The sequence below is a fragment of the Ranitomeya imitator genome, chromosome 4, assembly GCF_032444005.1.
Source record: "Ranitomeya imitator isolate aRanImi1 chromosome 4, aRanImi1.pri, whole genome shotgun sequence".
Classification (NCBI taxonomy): Eukaryota; Metazoa; Chordata; class Amphibia; order Anura; family Dendrobatidae; genus Ranitomeya; species Ranitomeya imitator.
The window spans coordinates 509,916,508-509,939,893 of NC_091285.1; the positions used below are offsets into that span (position 1 = coordinate 509,916,508).

At 44.4% G+C, this 23,386-nt stretch overlaps 1 pseudogene; it reads left to right on the forward strand.

Moving 5' to 3' along the window:
- LOC138674576 (transient receptor potential cation channel subfamily M member 7-like) overlaps positions 1 to 23,386 on the forward strand; it is a 240,306-nt pseudogene that overhangs the window by 186,862 nt on the left and 30,058 nt on the right.

Consider the following 23,386-nt stretch of genomic DNA (forward strand, 5'->3'; position numbering starts at 1 on the left):
CGCCCCCATGGGGCCGTGAGGTACTCGGTACCAGGTCCTTCGGTTCACAGGGGGATGTCACGGTGGCTGACCCGGTCCGTGGCCCTGGGACGTCTGTGTAAAAGGGAAAGGTCTTTAAAGGGATAGAGTTTATGTTCGTGATGCCACCTGTGGTATTCGGACATTTCCTGGAGCCCCACAATAGAAACAGAGCTTCCCTTCTCCTCTCCTTTTCCTTGAAGGTGGTGGACCCTACCTCCATAGGTTCAGCTTGAGGCACAAACTCTGGCTTCCCTGGGATCAATTGTGTCTCCCGTTGCATGACTCTCCCTTCCCGTAGTCTCCGGTCCATACGGACAGCCTGCGTCATAGCCTTCTCTAGAGAACTGGGCAGCGGATGGAGGGCCAGAGCATCCTTAAGATGGTCAGATAGTCCCCTCCGGAATTGGCACCTGAGCACCGAGTCGTTCCAGGACATCTCCGGAAGCCATTGCCTAAATTCTGAACAGTACAATTCAGCAGAGAGCTGTCCCTGAGAGACCCATTATTGTATCCTCTGTCAACCTGACCCTGTCCGGTTCATCATAAATCAGCCCCAGGGCCTCAAAAATCCTATCCACAGACATTCTCTCCAGGGCAGTTGGGGGTAAAGATAAAGCCCAAGACTGCGGACCCTCTCTCAGTAAAGATATAATTATACCCACCGTTTGACTCTCATCCCCCGAAGATCGGGGTCTAAGGGAAAACAATAGCATGCAACCCTCCCTAAGCACCCAGAATTTTTCCTTCTCTCTAGAGAAGGTGTCTGGTAGTTTTTCAGAAGGTTCAGGGGAGGGCAAAGAAACAACAGACACATAACCATCATTAGTGCTAGATGCAGAGGAAACACCCCAGGCTACCTTAACTGTCTCATCCAACTCCCTCCGTACCTGCTGATGCGATGTGGCCAAGGCCCCATGCTCCACAGATAGATTTTGCATCGTTTGGGTCAGACCGGCAATCTGCTCTGTCAGAACTTGAAGGGGGTCCATACCACAGAAAACAGCAACAAGAAGTAAATCCCCACTAAACTAAATAGGGTCAGTGATAATGTCGTGGGTACCTGAGACGCTATTCCAGGTACAACCACCAGGGGGCAAGGAAGAACGGAATACAGCAGCTCCCCACAAGTGAGGACCAGCAGTCGGGAAACCACCGATAGATGGCAGGAGAGAGGTCTAACATGCCAAATCGTACACAGCTGGGAACGTAGTACAAAGGAGAGAGACAAGAGCAGTGTCGGAGACAGGCCAAAGGTCATAAGCCAGTCGGGAGCACAGTATCAGAACGGGGTGAGACGGAGGCGTAGTCAAACACAAGCACAAGGGTCGGAGCCAGGTAGGACAAGAGGAAACAGACACGGAGTACAGCAGGGCATGTCAGAGTACAAACCGGGACATGCACAGCGAGGAAACAGGCACATGGAAACATACTAAACAAGGGATGGGGAGAGGAGCACACTAAGCTGGGAAGTCAGAAGGCAAAGGACACACACTGGGCGAACTGGGTCAGCACCTCAAGCCGAAAGCAGAAACTATCACTGACAAGAGTTATCGGAAACAGCGCCGAGAAATAGCCACCCCCATCCCTGAGAGAGGCAGAAAAGGTTAACCCTTACATGACCAGGCCGGGGAACGAAAAGCAGCAGGCAAACCCCGACCTGGATCATGACACGTACATTATGCAGAGTGATTGGCATTTGCCAGAGAACACTGGCACCCTGTGCTCTTCATGAAAGAGAGCAAGTTTACAGAGTCTGGAGACGTCGTGAAGACCATTCTGCAACATCCTCCAGCATGACCAGTTTTGGCAGTGGGTCAGTAATGGTGTGGGAAGACATTTTTTGGAGGGCCATAGAGCTCTCCCTATGCTAGCCAAAAGTACCCTGACTGCCATTAGGTACCGGGATGAGATCCTCAGACCCATTGTGAGACCATATGCAGGTACAAAGGGCCCTGGGTTTCTTCTGATGCATGACAATGATAAGCCTCATGTAGCTGAAGTGTGTCAGCAGTTCCTGCGTGATGAATGCATTGATGCTATGGACTGACCTGCCCATTCCCCAGAGTTGAATTTAATCGAGCACATCTGGGACATCATGTCTCTCCATCCACCAATGCCATGTTGCACCACACACTGTCTAGTAGTTGATTGATGCTTTAATCCAGGTCTGGGAGGAGATCCCTGAGGAGAACAGTTGCTGCCTCATCAGAACCATGCCCAGACGTTGAAGGGACTTTATACACACATGTGGAGGCCACACACACTACTGACCATCATTTCCTTGTCTTGATGCATTTCCACTGACGTTGGGTCAGCCTGTAATTTGATTTTCCACTTTAATTTTGAGCATCATTCCAAATCCAGACCTTCATGGGATATTACTTTTTATTTACAGTGATCATTGTTATTTTTTATTGTTCTCAATGCACTCCACTATGTATTGAATAAAGATTTGCAGCTGGAATATTTAATTCAGTGATATCTGAACACATCTACTCTCCCTCCAACCTGCAAGTGGCCGTCATATACTGAGCTCCATGCCCGGCCACTGCCTTTATTGACCAATTCTCCACCTGGCTTCTTCACTTTCTCTCTGCTGACATTCCCACCATCATCATGGGTGACTTCAACATCCTCATTGATACCCTTCAGTCAACAGCCTCCAAATGTCTGTCCCTTACTTCATCCTTTGGACTTACTCTGTGGTCCTCTGCAGCCACCCACACAGATGGACATACACTAGACCTCGTCTTCACCCGTCTCATCTCTATCTAACTTCACCACCTCCCCTTTTCCTCTATCTGACCACCATCTGCTCACCTTCTCATCCCTGTCCTCCTCAACGGTCACCAATGCCCAGCAACATGCGCACCCACGCAGAAACCTTGCACACCTAGACACCCACACACTCTGACTCCATCCTACCACTGGCATCCATATCCTCACTCCACGACACAGACAGTGCCGCTGCTTTCTACAATGCCACTCTCACATCAGCTATTGACACGGTTGCCCCTCTCGTCCATGGTAGAATGCGACGTATCAATAGACAGGGTTGGCACAATAACACCACTAAAAAGCTCCGGCAAGTGTTCAGGGTTGCAGAGCGGCGTTGGAAGAAAACACACTCGCAAGATGACTTCACTGTATTCAAACAAGCAACACTCACTTTTAAATCTGCTCTCACCTCTGCTAAACAGGCCTACTTCACAACCCTTGTATCTTCCCTATCCTACAACCCCAAACAGTTATTCAAAACCTTTAACTCCCTCCTCTGCCTCCCACTTCCCCCTCCAACCTCCCTCATCTCTGCTGAGGACTTTGCCACACACTTTAAAAATAAGATCGACCAGACAAGGCAAGTCTTCATTGTTCAACCACCACAATCCCTTTGTATACCAGACCAATGCCCAAACCCCATAACCTCCCTATCCAACATCACTGAAGGGGGCTTAATTGTCTCCTCTCCAAATCGCACCTCACCACCTGTGAGCTCGACCCCATCCCACCTCCTCCCCAACCTCACCACCACACTTATCCCATCCCTAACCCACATCTTCAACCTATCACTAACTTCTGGCACCTTCCCTTCTGCTTTCAAACATGCCACAATCACGCCTATCCTTAAAAATCCAGCCCTCGATCCAACTGCTATGTCCAGCTATTGCCCAATATCGCTGCTCCCATTCACTTCCAAAATCCTGGAGCAGCACGTCCACTCTGAACTTTCCTTCCACCTCTCATCTAACTTGCTCTTTGACAATCTACAATCTGGTTTCCGCCCCCATCACTCAACTGAGACAGCCCTGACCAAAATCACTAATGACCTACTTACCGCCAAAGCTAACGGACAATACTCTGTCCTCCTCCTTCTAGACCTGTCCTCTGCTTTTGACACAGTTGACCACTGCCTCCTACTACAGATCCTCTTCTCCTTTGGCATCAAAAACCTCGCCCTATCCTGGATCTCCTCGTACCTTTCCAACCGCACATTCAGCGTCTCCCACTCCCACACTACCTCCTCATCCCACCCTCTCTCTGTTGGAGTCCCCCAAGGCTCTGTTCTAGGACCCCTACTCTTCTCTATCTATACACTTGGCCTGGGACAACTCATAAAGTCCCATGGATTCCAGTACCACCTCTATGCTGATGACACTCAGATCTACCTCTATGGCCCAGACGTCACCGCTCTGCTGTCCAGAATCCCAGAGTGTCTATCAGCCATATTCTCCTTCTTCTCCTCTCGCTTCCTCAAACTCAATGTGGACAAATCTGAACTCATCATCTTTCCTCCATCCCATTGATCTTCCTTACCTGACCTATCTATCGCAATCAACGACATCATGCTTTCCCCCATACCGGAAGTCCGCTGCCTCGGAGTAATCTTTGACTCTCCCCTGTCCTTCAAACCGCACATCCAAGCTTTGTCCACCTCCTGTCGCCTCCAGCTCAAAAATATCTCCAGAATCCGTCCTTTTCTCAACCGTCAATCTACTAAAATGCTTGTGCATGCCCTCATCATCTCCCTGCATGACTACTGCAGCATCCTTTTCTGCGGCCTCCCTGCTAACACCCATGCACCTCTCCAGTCCATCCTTAACTCTGCTGCCCGACTAATTCATCTCGCCCCTCGCTACTCCTCCACTTCCCCCTCTGCAAATCTCTTCACTAGCTCCCATTCCCTCAGCGTATCCAGTTCAAATTACTATTACTGACCTACAAAGCCATCCGTAACCTGTCTCCTCCATATATCTCTGAACTAATCTCCTGATATCTTCCCTCACATAATCTCCGGTCCTCCCAAGACCTCCTTCTCTCCTCCACACTTATCCTCATTCAACCGCCTCCAAGACTTCTCCAGAATATCCCCCATCCTCTGGAATTCTCTGCCCCAACACGTCCGACTATCAACCACATTCGGATCCTTCAGACGGAACCTGAAAACCCATCTCTTCAGGAAAGCCTACAGCCTGCACTGACCCCGCTGCCTCCTCCTCATCACTACCGGAGATACTGCCTCACCAACACCGGAGCTCCTGCAACCCTCAACCTGTTGTCTCCTTTCCCATAATCCTGTAGAATGTAAGCCCGCAAGGGCAGGGTCCTCGCCCCTCTGTATCAGTCTGTCATTGTTAGTTTGTTTACTGTAAGTGATATCTGTAACTTGTATGTAACCCATTCTCATGTACAGCACCATGGAATTAATGGTGCTATATAAATAAATAATAATAATAAAATAATAATAATCTGTGATGTGGTATTTTAGTGTTCCCTTTTTTTGTTTGAGCAGTGTATATTTGAATGGTTTTACATTTGCTTATACCGTACGTACATGGTGATCGCTGTAATGCTTTCTATTCTTGACAACTCCATTATAAATTAGCATGTTTATGTTTCCACGGTTGTTCATATGCTTGTACATCCACTACATTCCATTATTTCTATTTTTTGCAGAGTTGAAGATGTATTTGAAGACATGAAGGATGTTAGAGGTCATGTCAACTTCATTAAAAGTTTACTTCACCATTTAGATGATCACATTGGCCATCTGCAGGATCTCTCAGGTTTTACATTGGATTCAATAAAGACCCTCACTGCACAAAAAGCCATGGAATCCAAAAGGAGCCACAGCATGATGTCTTGTGATTTAAGCCTCTCAAAGCAAACCACTGATGATGGACTTGGACAATCAACTGCATGGAAAAAGAGCAAAAGCAGCCAAATTTTGGCTCGCTCCTTCTCACAATCTGGTATAGAAAAGTTTACTAAGACTTCAAATTCACTGCAAAGAATCAATGGATCAGATTTTGCTCCTGTACACAATGCTTTATTTTACTTATCTGACCATCTCCCGGAATTCCAGCATGGAGCTTCCGATGATAATAACATTGATTATGGCAAACAAAAATCTCTAAAAAGCAGGTCTCATGTAACAATTGCAAATTTTGAATCCAAACCAAACAGGGTTTCTGAAGTTATAAATGTATCAACAACTGTTCAGTCAAAAAAGAGTCCATTACCAAAAAGTCCAGATTCATCCAGTTCAGCATTGATTGATAAAACATTCAAAGAGGAAGGATTTGTTAATTGTGCATTTACTGATGATGACGGCAAAGTTATCTATGAAAATAATTCTGGAGATGAAGGTCCATATTCTATTTTATCTTCTGAATTGGAATCTGCCACAACTGAACAACCATTGCCAGTAGCATCACCAAATGGAGATAAATGCGATACTATTGTAAAAAAATGTAAAGGTCAACACAGTAGCAATAATAAAATTACAGGAGTATTTCAAAAACTCTGGAAACAATCTAAAAGTCCAGGTAACATAACTGTTGTTTTTGTCTACCCTTTTTTGCATGCAGTGATATAATTTGGATAAAAAATATGAGAGAATCAACAATCCCTTTTTGATCCCTGATTACTCCTTTTTTAGCGTTTTAACATTATTGATTACTGTATTTTGATGATATAACTATAAGAACTTTTTTATTTTTTATTTTCTTCAGCTTGCTAAGTTTTGATCAATTCTAGCTTCTGGGTTAATTAAACAGAATGACCAAATTATATTTGTACAAAATAGGGGGCTATAGGTCAATTCCATTAATATATTTTAGTAAATACTTAAATACCCCATAAAATAATTAAGGATCATGTTCTCATGTAAGGCAGAGTTTTCCTGCATTGTCGCTATGGCGGTGGTCGGCTCACGGCTCTTCTCTGTTAAGTGGATAGAGACTCTGTAGTGCAGCGGTATCCACATTGTGCACCGGTGAGGCAATGACCCAGCAAAGTTCAAAGCAAAATGTGTTTTTAATGTCCAAAACTAACATAAATGAATAGCACATGGTATCATCCGGATCGCAGCCAGGGAAACAAGATCTTCTGTAATCGGGACCAGTTACTGTGGGCGACTGCACCACCATGCACGCTGAGGGGTACCAGGCCTATTGGCTCAGCTTGTCTCTGTGTTGCTTCACACAGGTTGGCTCTGCACGCTTGCAAAACCAAAACTGACACAAACAAACTTCTACTTCAGGGGTTTTTACAAGGAACCTGTGGCCATAGGCCACATGGAAAACCCAGCTGGGAAGGAAACGGACTGCAAAAATAAAAGCCCAGAGCAGGTTTTTTTAAATCTGCCTTGGACAAATCGCTTACCCAAGACCAAAGTTCACTTTTATTCTGCATTGCAATCACAGCTAGGCCTGTGACTGCAATGCACTCTCGTGACCTCCATATGCTTTTTTGCACATCATGGGGGACACATAGCAACCTTCGCATATAACACCTGTCACTGCCTCACAGACCCACTAAGAGGTTCGCCATGAAGTAACAGTGGGCTTCATACAGTCTGATCAGAATGCTAAACTAAGAACCTCATGTTCAGTTATATATATTTTTGCCTAGTGGCATTAGATCAATGTATGATTTTTGGAGGTGCTGTCCATTCTCTTTTTCAGCAGAGTTTTCCTATTCCTCTGTTAATCATCATGACAATTTATGAATACATTGACATTACCATTTAACTTGTCAAAGACATGTGTCCAGTGGCGTAACTTCAAGCTCATGGGCCCCAATGCAAAAACTCCAATTTGACCCCCCAATTATCGAAAGTCTTTAATAGTATTGGTGTTTTCAGTATGGGAGAGGGACTTTTTGGGTGTCTTAGGTATCAGGGCCTGGGTGCAATCGCAACCCCTGCAGCTATTGTAGTTACACCCCTGGGTGAGTCCTACACAGTGTGCTATGTTCAACACTTTTGGACAATGTTAGACTGTATGGATACATCTCCCAGCTTGTAACACCCAGTTCTAAAAGTATTCATAAATTCGTAGAAGGAATAATTGGCATAACACATAGTTATAAGAATATATATAGTTATAGTTATTTCATGAGAAAAAAAAACACAGGCCAGGAAATCTGACAAATACTCATAATAAATTTGATCTTCATATTTCAGTGTAATTCTTTCTACTTATATGGAACAAGCAGTGAAAATAAATGATCAACCTGCAACCTGCGCTCCATTCATTTCCAATAGTGTTAAATTCAGCTTTTTTCAGCAGGCCTATAGAAAATTAGTAGAGCGACAGTCGGATGTCTGACCTACCGCACCATTTTGTAATGCAAACATAATAAGGGAGATAAAAAATCTACTTTGTCAATTGGTGCGGGTCCCAGGGGTGGGACACTCGTCTGCAAGGTATCACTCGACAACCTATTTAGCAAGGGAAAACTTGGTAGAGAAAACCTCAAGTTTCCTATGATTCATGTAAGGAGCACATGATATATACCATGTCTTTAAGGTTTAAGGTATACATAAGTCCATTGGGTTCAACCTGTAACCTGGATCACCATGTTAGGGTAGTTAAACTCGACGTACTTAAATCTACCTTCAACCTTAAAAACTATGAAACTATGCAGTACCTATGCAAGCAGGCTAAAATGCAAAGGTTCATCAAAAGTCTTGGCTGTGGATTAGTCACTAAATGTGCTAATTTCTAATAATTTTAGTACCAATTGCGCAATAATGCCTTTAAATACCAGAACCTTTTAAAGATGGTGACAGTGAGTATATGTCATTTATGATATTGTTTTTTTTTTTTTTCACTGTAGGAATCAAGGCTCCAGCAGCAAAGCAAGACTTTTCTGACATAGAGGTAATTTTAGTTTTTATAACAGACATATTTTTTAAACCGATAAAGAATAATCAGGGGATGATACTAAGATATGTAATGATATGTTATACATATCAGGTTATTCAGCCAGTATCTCGCATTATGTGATGCAGGTAAACAATGCTGTCTGATAATGATGTATTAAAAGGGTGTCACATGCAGCCAGCGTCGGACTAGAGCACCTTGGTCCCACCAGAGAAAATCACTCTTGGGGCCCACTATGTAGCTACATAGAAATAAATACAAGATCACCAATTGTGCGGTAAAACAAATTAATTTCAGGGTATAATTGTCATTGTTTGGACAGGGTTAATGCCCTGCCCTCTCAGGGTTAATTATTGTGGCTTCATTTTGGATCTGGGAGGGATATTTATACCCACGCTGGACTAGGATTCTCTGTCAGTTATACTTTCATTTGTTCTGTGTGCCTGACCCCCCTGGTGTGCGTGAGCATACTGTGTTGTTCGTTTTGCTCTCCGTGCTTGATCTGGTCTGTTTGATCCTCTCGGCTTCTCTGCTTTGTGTTTATATTCATTTGCTTACTCGGCCTTCTGACCTTCATAATGCAACCTCCTTATAGGGTATAATACAGCCACCCTCATAGGATATAATGCAGCCCCCCTCATCTTGTATAATGCAGCCCCCTGATAGGGTATAATGCAGCTCACCTCATAGGGTATAATGCAGCCCCCTAATAAAGTATAACGCAGCTCCCCATAGAATGCAGCCCCCTCATAGCGTATAGTGCAGCCCTTTCATAGGGTATAATGCAGCCCACCTCATAGGATATAATGCATCCCCCTCACAGTGTATAATGCAGGCCCCCTCATAGGGTATAATGAGGCCCCTCCCCACAGAATATAATGTAGACCGTCATAGAGTATAATGTAGCCCCCCACCCCTTAGAATATTATCTAGCCCCACAGTCCTACAGTCCTATGGCCACCAGGACAGACTCACTGATATATATATATATATATATATATATATATATATATATATATATATATATATATATATATATATATATATATATATATATATATATATATATATATATATATACTAGATGGAGGTCCAATGCTATCGCATCGAGAGGGCGGTAATGTCACGATGGGTGCAGGCTTTGCAGTGTTGAGAATCTCTCCCCCCATGTGCTCACCCACCTACCCACTCTCTCTTTCCCCATGTGCTGACTTCTCCCGTCTGTGCTCTCTTCTTTGACATTGGTGTACTTTTTAGGAGGAGCCATGTTGGCGTTGATATTTGCTTATTAAAGGGGTTTTCCCACGAACGAAAGTTCATTTTAAAAATTATCTGTGTCTGACCGTGTACATAACATACCACAGCTCCTGGGCAGGGGAGGAAGCAAAAGACAATACTGACATTACAGCAGGAAGATACATTTTGTGAGGTAAAATATTGTTTAAAAACAGTCAGTGAAATATTTTACCTGACAAAAGAAATCCTCCGTGATCCCCTGATGTTATGTCAGTATTGTCTTTTGCTTCCTCCCGTGCCCAGATGTGGTATGCTCCGTAAACGGTCAGATACAGACAATTTTTAAAATGAACTTTCGTTCGTGGGAAAACCCCTTTAATGTGACCGGCCTCCTCTGCCTGTAGACACGTCACGCATCTGCCGCCGGGACCAGCCGAATGATTCACTGCGCCTGAATTTGCGCAGGCGCAGTAAATCGGACCGCCCCATCTTTGTGCAGACAGATAGCAGCTGTAACATTAAATCTGCGCATGCGCTCCTTCTGTGCAAAGATAGCGGCGGTCAGTGAATCATTCGGCTGAGCCCGACGGTGGCGTGTTCCGCTGGTAGTACCGTGCAAGAGGCTGCATACGGTGTATACAGTGTGTGTGTGTTGCGTACGGCGTATACAGTGTGTGTGTGTGTGTGTGTGTGTGGTGCGTACGACATGTTCAGTGTGTGTTTGTGTGTGTGATGCATACGGTGTATACAGTGTGTGTGTGTGGTGCGACGGTGTTCTGCTGGTGGTACCGCGCAAGAGGCTGGTACCACCAGCAGTTTCCATATTGAGACACTCATCACTATGGAGGTCGATGAACTTCCGCCTCTTGGAATTCTGGCATCCGGACACATCTGGACAGAACAGGATGTGAAGACATTACAAGGTATAAAGATATATATATATACACAATGCTCACCCCTCCTCCTCATTCACTGCTGCTCTTGGCTCTGCTCCAGTATCAGCAGCTTCACTGTCGTCTGCCCGACACACAGCGGGTACGCGATGAAGTGATGTTATCGTGCAACTGCTGTGTCAGAGGCAGAGGGGAATGATTGGAGAAGGAGAATCATCTGACTCTCCTCTGTTATTGCTGTCAACTGTATCAATCAGCGTCTATTCATCTATACAGTTGAATGTGGCTCGCACTGATGGCCAGCGCTGTCGTCAGCTGCCCCTGGCTTACGGGCCTCATAGCAGCAGCGTGGGCTAGGAGACCCTAGTTGAACGGGAGGCCCTAGTCTGCCGGTTCTCCAGTGGACCAGTCCGACCCTGCATGCAGCAGAATTCTTGTAGAAATATCTGACTTTCCTGTTTATTTCAATAGGGATTGGAGAAATCCATGTGCTTGGTACAATAAAAACCACCTATGTTTAGATAAATGGAACTAATCAGTCAATAGTGATGAGCGAGCATGCTTGCCACTACTCGGTCCTCGCCCAAGCATCTCACTGCTCGAGATGCTTGGAGCTCGCCAAGTATTTCCGGGGTTGCTCGGCGGGAGCTCGGGTCCCCGCCCTGCATGTTTGGCGATCTTTAGATAGCCAATGAACAGCTATGTTGGTTGTGACATTACAGTGATTGGCTGGCCGCACAGCGTCATCAGGTCTATATCAGACCAGGCACCGCCATGCTCGTCACATTCTACTACAGAATCAGGCAATGTAGGGAGAGCTGCTGCTGAGCTAGGGAGAGATTTGCTTGTTTCTTAGTCAGTGTAGGTATACCACAATATATTATACACATATCCATATCAACTAATGGTCCTGACTCTGAGGACTAATCCAGCTACATAGATATCAGGGCTAGGCAGGCAGGCAGTGTATGTGGCAGACTGCAGTGCATATAGCAAGAGGGTTCATTCCAGTTCTATCTGCTGCTGCTGCTTTTCAAGATATTTCTAGACATAGTCCCAGGTATCTGGGGCCAGAATACAGTCAGATCCTTACAGCGTTAAAATCCATCTATTTAAAACTGTGGTTTGTCCGTCACACGGATTACATATAAGTGAGCTCAAAATTCTGCCATTTCGGGCCTCCATTTAAATTTTGTTGCAGTGTGTTAGCGAAGTTATTGACACCTGTACACCTGTTTGCTGTTAACAATAGTTACCTACAGGCCAGCTATTTAAAACTGTGATTTGTCCGTCACACAGATCACATATAAGTTTGCTCCAAATTCAGCCATTAGTAGTGAACATGGAAAATATTGTCCTCCATTTAAAATGGGCAAGGCGCATGGCAAGGGACGGGGAACTGGACGTGATGGTGATGGTGCATGCAGAGGCCGAGGCTGTGGGCAAGCTGATATTGTGCCACAACAAACACCCACATCTTCTCGCCCGACCTTCCTGTCCCAATTACTAGGGGACCGTAGCACACCACTATTGAACCCAGAGCAGTGTCAAAAGGTTGTTGGTTGGATAGCGGATAATGCTTCCAGTCACTTTGTCACTACCACCAGTACCCTGTCTTCCACACGGTCAAGTCTCAGTAGCCATGAGTCTGCACCGCATATTCCTCACCCTGATCCTCCTACCTCTCTCCATGCCGAGTGCCCGGGAACAACTGAGTCCCACACTTGGACACTCCAAAGAGCTGTTCACTTTTCCATTTATAGATTTGGGCCTTTCGCCCGGACCACTTAAAGCAGGGCAAGAGGAGATCGCATGTAGCGATGCCCAAATATTTGAGCAGCCACGGTAACACGAAGGCGATGGAGGGAAAGTGTCACAAGATGTGGACGATAATGAGACACAATTGCCAGAAAGTCAGGAGGAGGACCAGGGTGTAGAAGTGGAAGACGAAGTGGTAGATGATATAGTAACTGACCCAACCTGGCAGGAGGACATGCAGAGTAAGGACAGCAGCACACGGGGAGGGAGGTGAGCGCCACAACAGGCAGGAAGGAGCAATGTGCTGGCCATAGACAGAAAGCGGGCAACCATTCCCCGTAACACCAACACGACGGAAGTTGCCAGTACAACTGTTAGGTCTTCCCGAATCTAGTTGTTTTTTAAAGACTCTGCCGATAACCCCAAAAAGGCCATTTGCATCACCTGCCAGGCCAGCATCAGCAGGAGTAGCAAAACTACCAGCCTGACCACCACCAGCATGATCAGGCACATGGCAGCAAAGCACCTGACTTTGTGGGCCGAAACCCAGGGTCCAGGAACAGTCTGCAGGTGACAACACTGCTTCTTCCGCTGTTGTATGTGCAAGCCAATCCCCTGTCCATAGTGCATGCAAGGATGCCTCCTGCCCTGCACCTGTCATTACACACACTCAACTAGCTCCATCAGCAAGCACGTCCACGTCCTTGTCCCAGTGCAGCCTTCAGTTATCCATACAGCAGTCCTTGGAACGCAAGTGCAAATGCGCAGCCAACGCCCCACAGGCCACAATACTAAATTCCCACATTTTTTGAGTGCTTGCACTCACAATGTTGCCTTTTAGGCTCATGGAGATGGAATCTTTCCGCTACCTGATGGCAGCGGTGACCCTCGGTACTCGGTCCCCAGCCGCCACTATTCCTCCCTGTGTGACGTATTACACAAGCACGTGTCCCACATTAGCCGTGCCCTCAACAATGCAGTTACTGGGAAAGTCCACCTAACCCCGGACACGTGGATAAGTGCTTGTGGGCAGGGATGTTACATCTCGCTGATGGCACACTGGGTTAACATAGTGGAAGCCGGGACCCAGTCGGACCTTGGGATGGAAAACATCCTCCCGATGCCAAGGATTGCGGGCCCTAGGTCAATCAGGGTTCCCCCACAGACACAAAAGAGAATAGTAAAACCAAAAACACTCAGTTTGAAAAAATGTTGCAGTAATCCGCAAGTGCTAGTAAAAGATGTAAAAAACAGGGTATTTGGTTGATATGTTTTTTGCAAAAAATGTATACTAAGCTGCTCTACCAATCTTCACGGTATACCCTTATCTGCTCTGATAAGGGTATACCGTGAAGATTGGTAGAGCAGCTTAGTATACATTTTTTTCAAAAAACGTATCAACCAAATACCCTGTTTTTTACATCTTTTACTAGCACTTGCGGATTACTGCAACATTTTTTCAAACTGAGTGTTTTTGGTTTTACTATTCTCTTTTGTGTCTTCAGGTTTCTTGGTGGTGTGTGAACATGATCATACAGACTTGTTCACTGTGCAAGTAGCCCATGTGTTCCTGTTTCCAGGGTTCCCCCACAGTCTACAGCTCCTGCACCTCCTCATCCTCTTCAGCCTCCATCTGTGAAATGACCACATCAGTCACAAGCTGGGAGCACTGCAGCACTGCCTTAGCCAAGCGGCAACAGGCTGTGCTAATATGCTTAGTGACAAACCGCGCAATGCACTTAGGTGACAAACCACACAATGCCGAAGAGTTGTGGACAGCTCTGAAAGAGCAGGCAGATCTGTGACTTACACCACTGAACCTACAGCCAGGCATGGTCGTGTGTGACAATGGCCAAAACCTGGTGGCGGTTCTGAAGTGAGGCGAGCTCACACATGTACCATGACTGACCCATGCGCTTAACCTCGTGTTTCAGCGGTTTCTCAAAACCTACCCGGAGCTGCTAGATTTGCTTGTCAAAGTATTCCACCTGTGTGCCCATTTTAGAAAGTCAGCTACAGCTTCCGCCGCCCTTGCTGTTCTTCAGCAGCATTTGCAGCTTCCGGCTCACCGACTGGTGTGTGATAGGCCCACCCTTTTGAACTCTACACTGCAGATGTTGGGAAGGATTTGTGAGCAGAGGAGGGCAGTTGTTGACTACCAGCATCAACAAGGCCATTGATATTCAGTTCAGACTCCACACATAAGACCTCAGGAGTGAACTTGGATGCCAGACATATGTACCATCCTCCAAAACTTTGATGACTCCACCAAGATGGTGAGCGGCGATGATGCCATAATTAGCGCCACCATCCCACTTCTCTGTGTTCTGAAATGCTCTCTGCTCACAATCAAATAGGATGCATTGCAGGCAGATCATGATGAGATGGAGCAAGGAACCATACAGGGTGATTACACACAGCCCAGCCTCATCTCATCCCAACGTGGGTTGGGTGACAATGAGGAAGAGGAGGAGGAGAAAGAACAGGAGCTAGTTTCATGTGCTATAGACGGTACTACCTGCACAACTGTCATACCGTCTGATCAGCATGGATGGCCTGAGGACAGGGAGGAGTAGGAGGAGGAGAGCATGGTCAGTTGTCCTCTTCATGAGGACACGGAAGTCTTACCTGTTAGCAGTCTGGCATGCATGGCTGAGTTTATGTTACGCTGCCTTTCCTGTGACTCTCGCGCTCTCAAAATTTTGGGTGACAGTCATTACTGGTTAGTGACAGTTCTAGACCCACACTACAAGGAGAATTTCCTATCTCTTATTCCTAAGGCGGACAGGTCTACTAAAATGGGGCATTACCAGAAGGCCCTTGTTGCATAAATATTAAAAAATTCCCATCTGAAAACACTGGCGGCAGAGGTCACAGCTCGTTGGGCAACCACGGAGTACAGGCGAGAGAGGCACAACTCCAATTCAGCAGAGGCAGGGAAACATTATCAAAGTTTTGGGAGAATTTTCTCAGATCCTCCCATCGCACAGGCCCTGAGGCGCGGGGTACTCTCACAAGGACTGCAAAGTTTGGGAAGATGCTGAGGGAGTACCTTGCTAATCGTACCAACATCCTCTGTGATTCCTCTGTGCCTTATAATTATTGGGTATCCAAGCTGGACACGTGGCATGAACTGGTTCTCTACACCTTAGTGCTGCTGGTGGAATTGTAACTCATGAGCGCATCCACCTGTCAACTGAAAATGCTGACAGACTGACTTATAAAAATGAACAAGGGCTAGATTGGGCCAGACGTCTCAACACCACTAAATGATAGTAGCGTAACATAAACTCAAATCCAGTGTCCTTTTTTTGGGAGGTCTATTCCCATGCACCTCTTCACACCCACACATGGTTATATGCTTCCTGATTTTGGCTATTTGCTGTTGTCCTCCTCCTTCTCTTCATCCTCCACCACATCACCAGGGTGACCGAGGTCCGTGATGCAACACTCACATAATTTTTTTAAAGGGTGTTTATGATGTCTATAAAAAAAATTGTTATACAGTATGTTCATGTATACCCCCCAAGGGTTAAATATTTGTCAGCCCATACACTTAGTGCATGGGCATTACAAGTATAGGAAACTCCTTTCTAATGGGAACATATTTTTATGAGGCCCTCCTCCATGTCTTTTCCAAGGGGCATTGGAGTGCCTCCACATTTTTGGCAGCCCTTGCTTTCACTGCATAGGGAAACACTATGAGAGACCCACTTGCTAATAATGTGAACATTGTTTTCAGGAGGTCCTCTGACCTCTACATCTCTTGAAAGGGGCATTGGAGTTCCTCTAAGTTTTTGGCAGCCCTTGATTCACTGCATAGGCAAACACTATGGGAGATCCTCTTCCTAATAATGGGAACATTTTTTTCATGAGGCCCTCCTCTACGTCTCTTCCAAGAGGCATTGGAGTAGGTCCACATTTTTGGCAGCTCTTGCATTCACTGCATAGGCAAACAGTGTGGGAGACATACTTCCTAATAATGGGAACATTGTTTTCAGAAGGCCCTCCTGTACGTCTCTTCAAAGGGGTATTGGGGTGCATCCAAATTTTGGGCAGCCCTGCCACTCAATGCATACGCAATAACAGTATAGGAGACCCACTGTTTAATAATGGGCACAACAAAACTTGGCTCTCTAAGAATAGTGAGGGCCGACTGCTGGCCCTTTAACCCCTTTCTGCCATTGGACGTACTATTCTGTCCATGTGGGGTGGGCCCTACTTCCCAAGGATGGAATTTTACGTCCAGCGTGATCGGCTGCGCTCACGGGGGGAGCGCGGCCGATCGCAGCCGGGTGTCAGCTGACTATCGCAGCTGACATCCAGCACTATGTGCCAGGAGCGGTCACGGACCGCCCCGGCACATTAACCCCAGGCACACTGCGATCAAACATGATCACAGTGTTCCGGCGGTATAGGGAAGCATCGCACAGGAAGGGGGCTCCCTGTGGGCTTCCCTGAGACCCTCAGAGCAACGCAATGTGACGGCGGGTCTCCTACCTTCCTCCCTGCAGCAGGACCGGATCCAAAATGGCCACGGGGCTGCATCCGGGTCCTGCATGGAGGTGGCTTACAAGCGCCTGCTCAGAGCAGGCACCTGTAAGCCTGGAGCTGTGCACGTCAGATCACTGATCTGACACAGTGCACAGCAAAGTGTCAGATCAGCGATCTGTCACTTTACTGTGATGTCCCCCACCCCCTGGGGCAAAGTAAAAAAGTAAAAAAAAAAAAAATTACATGTGTAAAAAAAAAAATCCTAAATAAATAAATAATTTAAAAAAAAAATGTGTTCCAATAAATACATTCCTTTATCTAAATAAAAAAAAACAAACAATAAAAGTACACATATTTAGTATCGCCGCATCCGTAACGACCCGAACTATAAAACTGGCCCACTGGTTAACCCCTTCAGTGAACACCGTAAAAAAACGAGGCAAAAAGCAACGCTTTATTATCATACCGCTGAACAAAACGTGGAATAACACGCGATCAAAAAGACGGATATAAATAACCATGGTACCGCTGAAAACGTCATCTTGACCCGCAAAAAACGAGCCACCATACAGCATCATCAGCAAAAAAAGAAAAAAGTTATAGTCCTCAGAATAAAGCGATGCAAAAATAATTATTTTTTCTATAAAATAGTTTTATTGTATAAAAGCGCCAAAACATAAAAAATGATATAAATGAGGTATTGCTGTAATCAAACTGACCCGAAGAATAAAACTGAAAACTGCTTTATCCATTTTACCAAACGCGGAACGGTATAAACGCCACCCCCAAAAGAAATTCATGAATAGCTGGTTTTTGGTCATTCTGCCTCACAAAAATCGGAATAAAAAGCGATCAAAAATGTCACGTGCCTGAAAATGTTACCAATAAAAACGTCAACTCGTCCCGCAAAAAACAAGACCTCACATGACTCTGTGGACCAAAATGTGGATAAATTATAGCTCTCAAAATGTGGTAACGCAAAAAATATTTTTTGCAATAAAAAGCATCTCGGCTGCCAATCATAAAAATCCGCTAAAAACCCCGCTATAAATAGTAAATCAACCCCCCCTTCATCACCCCCTTAGTTAGGGAAAAATTTAAAAAATGTATTTATTTCCATTTTCCTGTTAGGGCTAGGGTTAGGGTTAGGGCTAGGGTTACGGCTACAGTTAGGGTTGGGGCTAAAGTTAGGGTTGGGGCTAAAGTTAGGGTTAGGGTTTGGATTACATTTACGGTTGGGATTAGGGTTAGGGGTGTGTTTGGATTAGGGTTTCAGTTATAATTGGGGGGTTTCCATTGATGAGGCACATCAGGGGCTCTCCAAATGCGACATGGCGTCCGATCTCAATTCCAGCCAATTCTGCGTTGAAAAAGCAAAACAGTGCTCCTACCCTTCCGAGCTCTTCCGTGCACCCAAACAGGGGTTTACCCCAACATATGGGGTATCAGCGTACTCAGGACACATTGGACAACAAGTTTTGGGGTCCAATTTCTCCTGTTACCCTTGGAAAAATACAAAACTGGGGGCTAAAAAATAATTTTTGTGGAAAAAAAGGATTTTTTATTTTCATGGCTCTGCGTTATAAACTGTAGTGAAACACTTGGGAGTTCAAAGTTCTCACAACAAATCTAGATAAGTTCCTTGGGGGGGTCTAGTTTCCAATATGTGGTCACTTGTGGGGGGTTTCTACTGTTTAGTTACATCACGTGCTCTGCAAATGCAATGTGACGCCTGCAGACCAATCCATCTAAGTCTGCATTCCAAATGGCGCTCCTTCCCTTCCGAGCTCTGCCATGCGCTCAAACGGTGGTTCCCCCACATATGGGGTATCAGCGTACTCGGGACAAATTGGACAACAACTTTTCGGGTCCAATTTCTCCTGTTACCCTTGGGAAAATACAAAACTGGGGGCTAAAATATAATTTTTGTAGGAATAAAAAAGAATTTTTATTTTCACGGCTCTGCGTTATAAACTGTAGTGAAACACTTGGGGGTTCAAAGCTCTCCCAACACATCTAGATGAGTTCCTTAGGGGGTCTACTTTCCAAAATGGTGTCACTTGTGTGGGGTTTCAATGTTTAGGCACATCAGTGGCTCTCCAAACGCAACATGGCATCCCATCTCAATTCCAGTCAATTTTGCATTGAAAAGTCAAATGGTGCTCCTTCGCTTCCGAGCTCTGCCAAGCACCCAAACAGTGGTTTACCCCCACATATGGGGTATCAGCGTACTCAGGACAAATTGTACAACAACTTTTGGGGTCCAATTTCTTCTCTTACCCTTGGGAAAATAAAAAATTGGGGGCGAAAAGATCATTTTTGTGAAAAAATATGATTTTTTTATTTTTACGGCTCTGCATTATAAACTTCTGTGAAGCACTTGGTGGGTCAAAGTGCTCTCCACACATCTAGATAAGTTCCTTAGGGGTTCTACTTTCCAAAATGGGGTCAATTGTGGGGGGTTTCAATGTTTAGGCAGATTAGTGGCTCTCCAAACGCAACATGGTGTCCCATCTCAATTCCAGTCAATTTTGCATTGAAAAGTCAAATGGCGCTCCTTCGCTTCCGAGCTCTGCCATGCGCCCAAACAGTGGTTTACCCCCACATATGGAGTATCGGCGTACTCAGGACAAATTGTACACCAACTTTTGGGGTCGATTTTCTCCTGTTACCCTTGGTAAAATAAAACAAATTAGAGCTGAAGTAAATTTTTTGTGAAAAAAAGTTAAATGTTCATTTTTATTTAAACATTCAAAAAATTCCTGTGAAACACCTGAAGGGTTAATAAACTTCTTGAATGTGGTTTTGAGCACCTTGAGGGGTGCAGTTTTTAGAATGGTGTCACACTTGGTTATTTTCTATCATATAGACCCCTCAAAATGACTTCAAATGAGATGTGGTCCCTGAAAAAAAATGGTGTTGTAAAAATGAGAAATTGCTGGTCAACTTTTAACCTTTATAACTCCCTAACAAAAAAAGATGTTGGTTCCAAAATTGTGCTGATGTAAAGTAGACATGTGGGAGATGTTACTTATTAAGTATTTTGTGTGACATATCTCTGTGATTTAATTCCATAAAAATTCACAGTTGGAAAATTGCGATATTTTCAAAATTTTCGCCAAATTTCCGTTTGTTCACAAATAAACGCAGGTAATATGAAAGAAATTTTACCACTATCATGAAGTACAATATGTCACGAGAAAACAATGTCAGAATCACCGGGATGCGTTGAAGCGTTCCAGAGTTATAACCTGATAAAGGGACAGTGGTCACAATTGTAAAAATTGGCCTGGTCATTAACGTGCAAACCACCCTTGGGGGTAAAGGGGTTAAGAATAGTAAAGGCCACCTGATGGCCCTATAAAAATAGGCTTTGTGACTTTCAGAGTCCCTCCTTCATAAATGAAACAGGATGTGTCTGATGATGTGTCACACACGAAATGGCCAGATAAGGTTGTAAAATGTTGAAATGACATTTCCCAGTGAATGCATTTGTCTTGGTTAAAAATAATGCTAAAGTTCAAAAACGCATCAAAAATGCTACGTGTGAACATAGCCCAAGGTGAGGAGCATTATTGTTTTTGGTTATTTATTTTGCCTTATATACAAGTCATTACCCTAGAAAGAATGTTCCTTAACATATTTCTCAGGAAAATTCATTTTGGTTTCATTGTTGTATGTTTTATTGTGAGTCTGTAAAATTGGCATAAGACAACATTGTTCCCTATGCTGTTCACATGTCATATGAGCACTGCTCCCATCGATTTCCTCAATTTCTAGACTCTCTACAGATCGCCGAGCGGAAAAATGCTTGAGTTTCCCATAGACTTACATTGGGCTCATTGGTCGGGTCGAGCATCCGAGCATTCCAATTTGCTCGACCCGAGCAACGAGCACCCAAGCATTTTAGTGTTCGCCCATCACTAGCGGTCAATTATATGTTATGTTTGTGTTCGCTGTCGGGCACATCCACTCAGGAGGTATGCATCCGACAGTGGTCAGAGTCAGGATTGCTTCAAGGCTTCCATCAACCATAGGGACCCACTTTAAAGAAACATACAGTATATCGCATGGTATACCTTTTTTTTAAGTGGCCCTCTGTGTAAGTTCAGTGTACAGCGCTTTCTTTATGCAGTTAAATGGTATATCGATGCATATTGGAAAGATACAGGGCGAAAAACACACTATTCCCCCTATCGAGTGAATGGAGGCCTATTGAAATGTTACACTTTACATCAGAAACATTTCCAGATGTATAACTGTAGGCTAGGTGCACAGAGGCAGTGTACACTTGTGAAGCATGGAGGTAGATTCGGCTACTCTTATTTTCATGAGACAACACTACTCCTATTCTTGGTAGCTTGGTAAAGGGTTTAGCTAAACAATATTGACCACTGCAGTAGTGTAGGTAAGAAATATTAGCTAATAAATAATTACAAATAAATAAAGAAAATCTTCAAATTCCAAAAATGGAGACTCTGAGCCGAGTGTTCATTTATTTTCATTGAAGAGAGGGGAGATAGCCGCTGCCAGACACCTATATATGGCATAGTGGTTAGCACTGCAGCGCTGGGGTCCTGGGTTCAAATCCAACCAAGGACAACATCTGTAAGGAGTTTGTATGTTCTTCCCGTGTTTGCGTGGGTTTCCTCTGGGTTCTCAGGTTTCCTGTAAGAGAACAGATGGTCGGTCGGTCCCACTAAAATCAGATATGTTCAAATGCTGCATTCAAATTCAGTAACTATCACACTGTGGGGAATGGAGGGGTATGTGCTTCTTTTTAAAAATCATAGGATGACCTCAAGGATAATTTTTATCTTAATCTCAATCACAGTCATGCTGCAACGACGAGGAAAATCTCAGAAAAACACATTCATGTACAGCATTAGAGGACCTACCACAACATTTTTCTACAATATCCAGAAGCCAATGTATGTAATATATACTTCATGTAACCATATGATTCAATGCCTTGTCTACACCATTCACAGATAATGTTTCATTGCTTAGGAATACCTTTGTCATAAAACTGAAGGGACTTTGTAAATGAGGGGTCCTGGATCCGTGTTCCTGATGAAGAGCTGGTCAAACACGTCAACGATCATTTTCACTAGCATCATATAAATCGGTTTTCCCATATTCCATACTAATATTACTATTAAAGTTTGTTTTCCTTTTATACTTTTTCCTGTGACTGTACATTTGAATTTGTACAGGAATTCTGCATTCTATGGGCTCATTTTTAGTTAACTTATTTAACCCTTTCCTGAGATTCAGTGAAAATCTAAAGCAATAGTCAAGATTGAGTCTATGGAGAGAGTTCAGAGACTGAGCCTGCCCCGTAATGGATGTTTACGAGGATCTTCCTCTAAGACCTAATTCAGACATTCAGAGTTTGATCAAAGTGTGGTCCGAGTTTGGTCTAGGTGTCATCCGATTTTATCATATGAAGAGAAAAAAAATTCTCCACCTGCTCCATTCCGACAGTCAGTGAAAATTGATTTTTTTCTTCACGGACCCGTTGATTTGTACTGCCGATTTTTATCTGACTCTCCGATCAAATTCGAATGTTTACGCCAGCCACTCTGTCAGAGGAAAAAGTGGGATACCTGAATGGCCCTATAGACTATCACAGGTACAAGTGCTATCCATGAAAATCGAGGATAGCACAGCACTCATGCACAAAATTCAGAAGTCTGAATGAGGCCTAACAGCTGCAAGTAGAGCTGAGTTTTCCCCACAATTATTAACTTGCTAAATGTTACTGTCAATTGCTGACAATGGCATTTACAGCATGTAGTCAAGGGGCACGCCGTTCTAAGTGCCCATCGCCCCTCGAACCCTCGCAACGCTATTGTGGCATAACGATGGCTTGCTATGGTGGCTGGGGGTCTGATGTAGACCCCCATGTTTGTCATTACTGTACTCCTCTAAAACCAAACCAGTGGATGGGCTTCAAAGAAAACCATGATTTGTGCTATATAAAACAATGCAGATGTATTTTTAATTGCTGTTATAGTATAAGTTATTAGACGATTGCAGGCGCAAGTCCGCTCAAGGGACCAACAAATACAGTAAAAAGTAAAAAAAAATAAAGATTTTAAAAAATTACAAAAAAAATAACAATTCAAATTGTCCCTTTTTTTCCCACTAAAAATAAACGTATTAAAAAATGAAAAATACACATATTTAGTATAAACGTTCAATCTATCAATTATTCAACCAGATCAGTGAACATTATAAACAGAAAAAATTAAAAAGACCAAAATTGGATTTTTTTGATTGCTCAACATCGCATAAAAAGCAATAACAAAC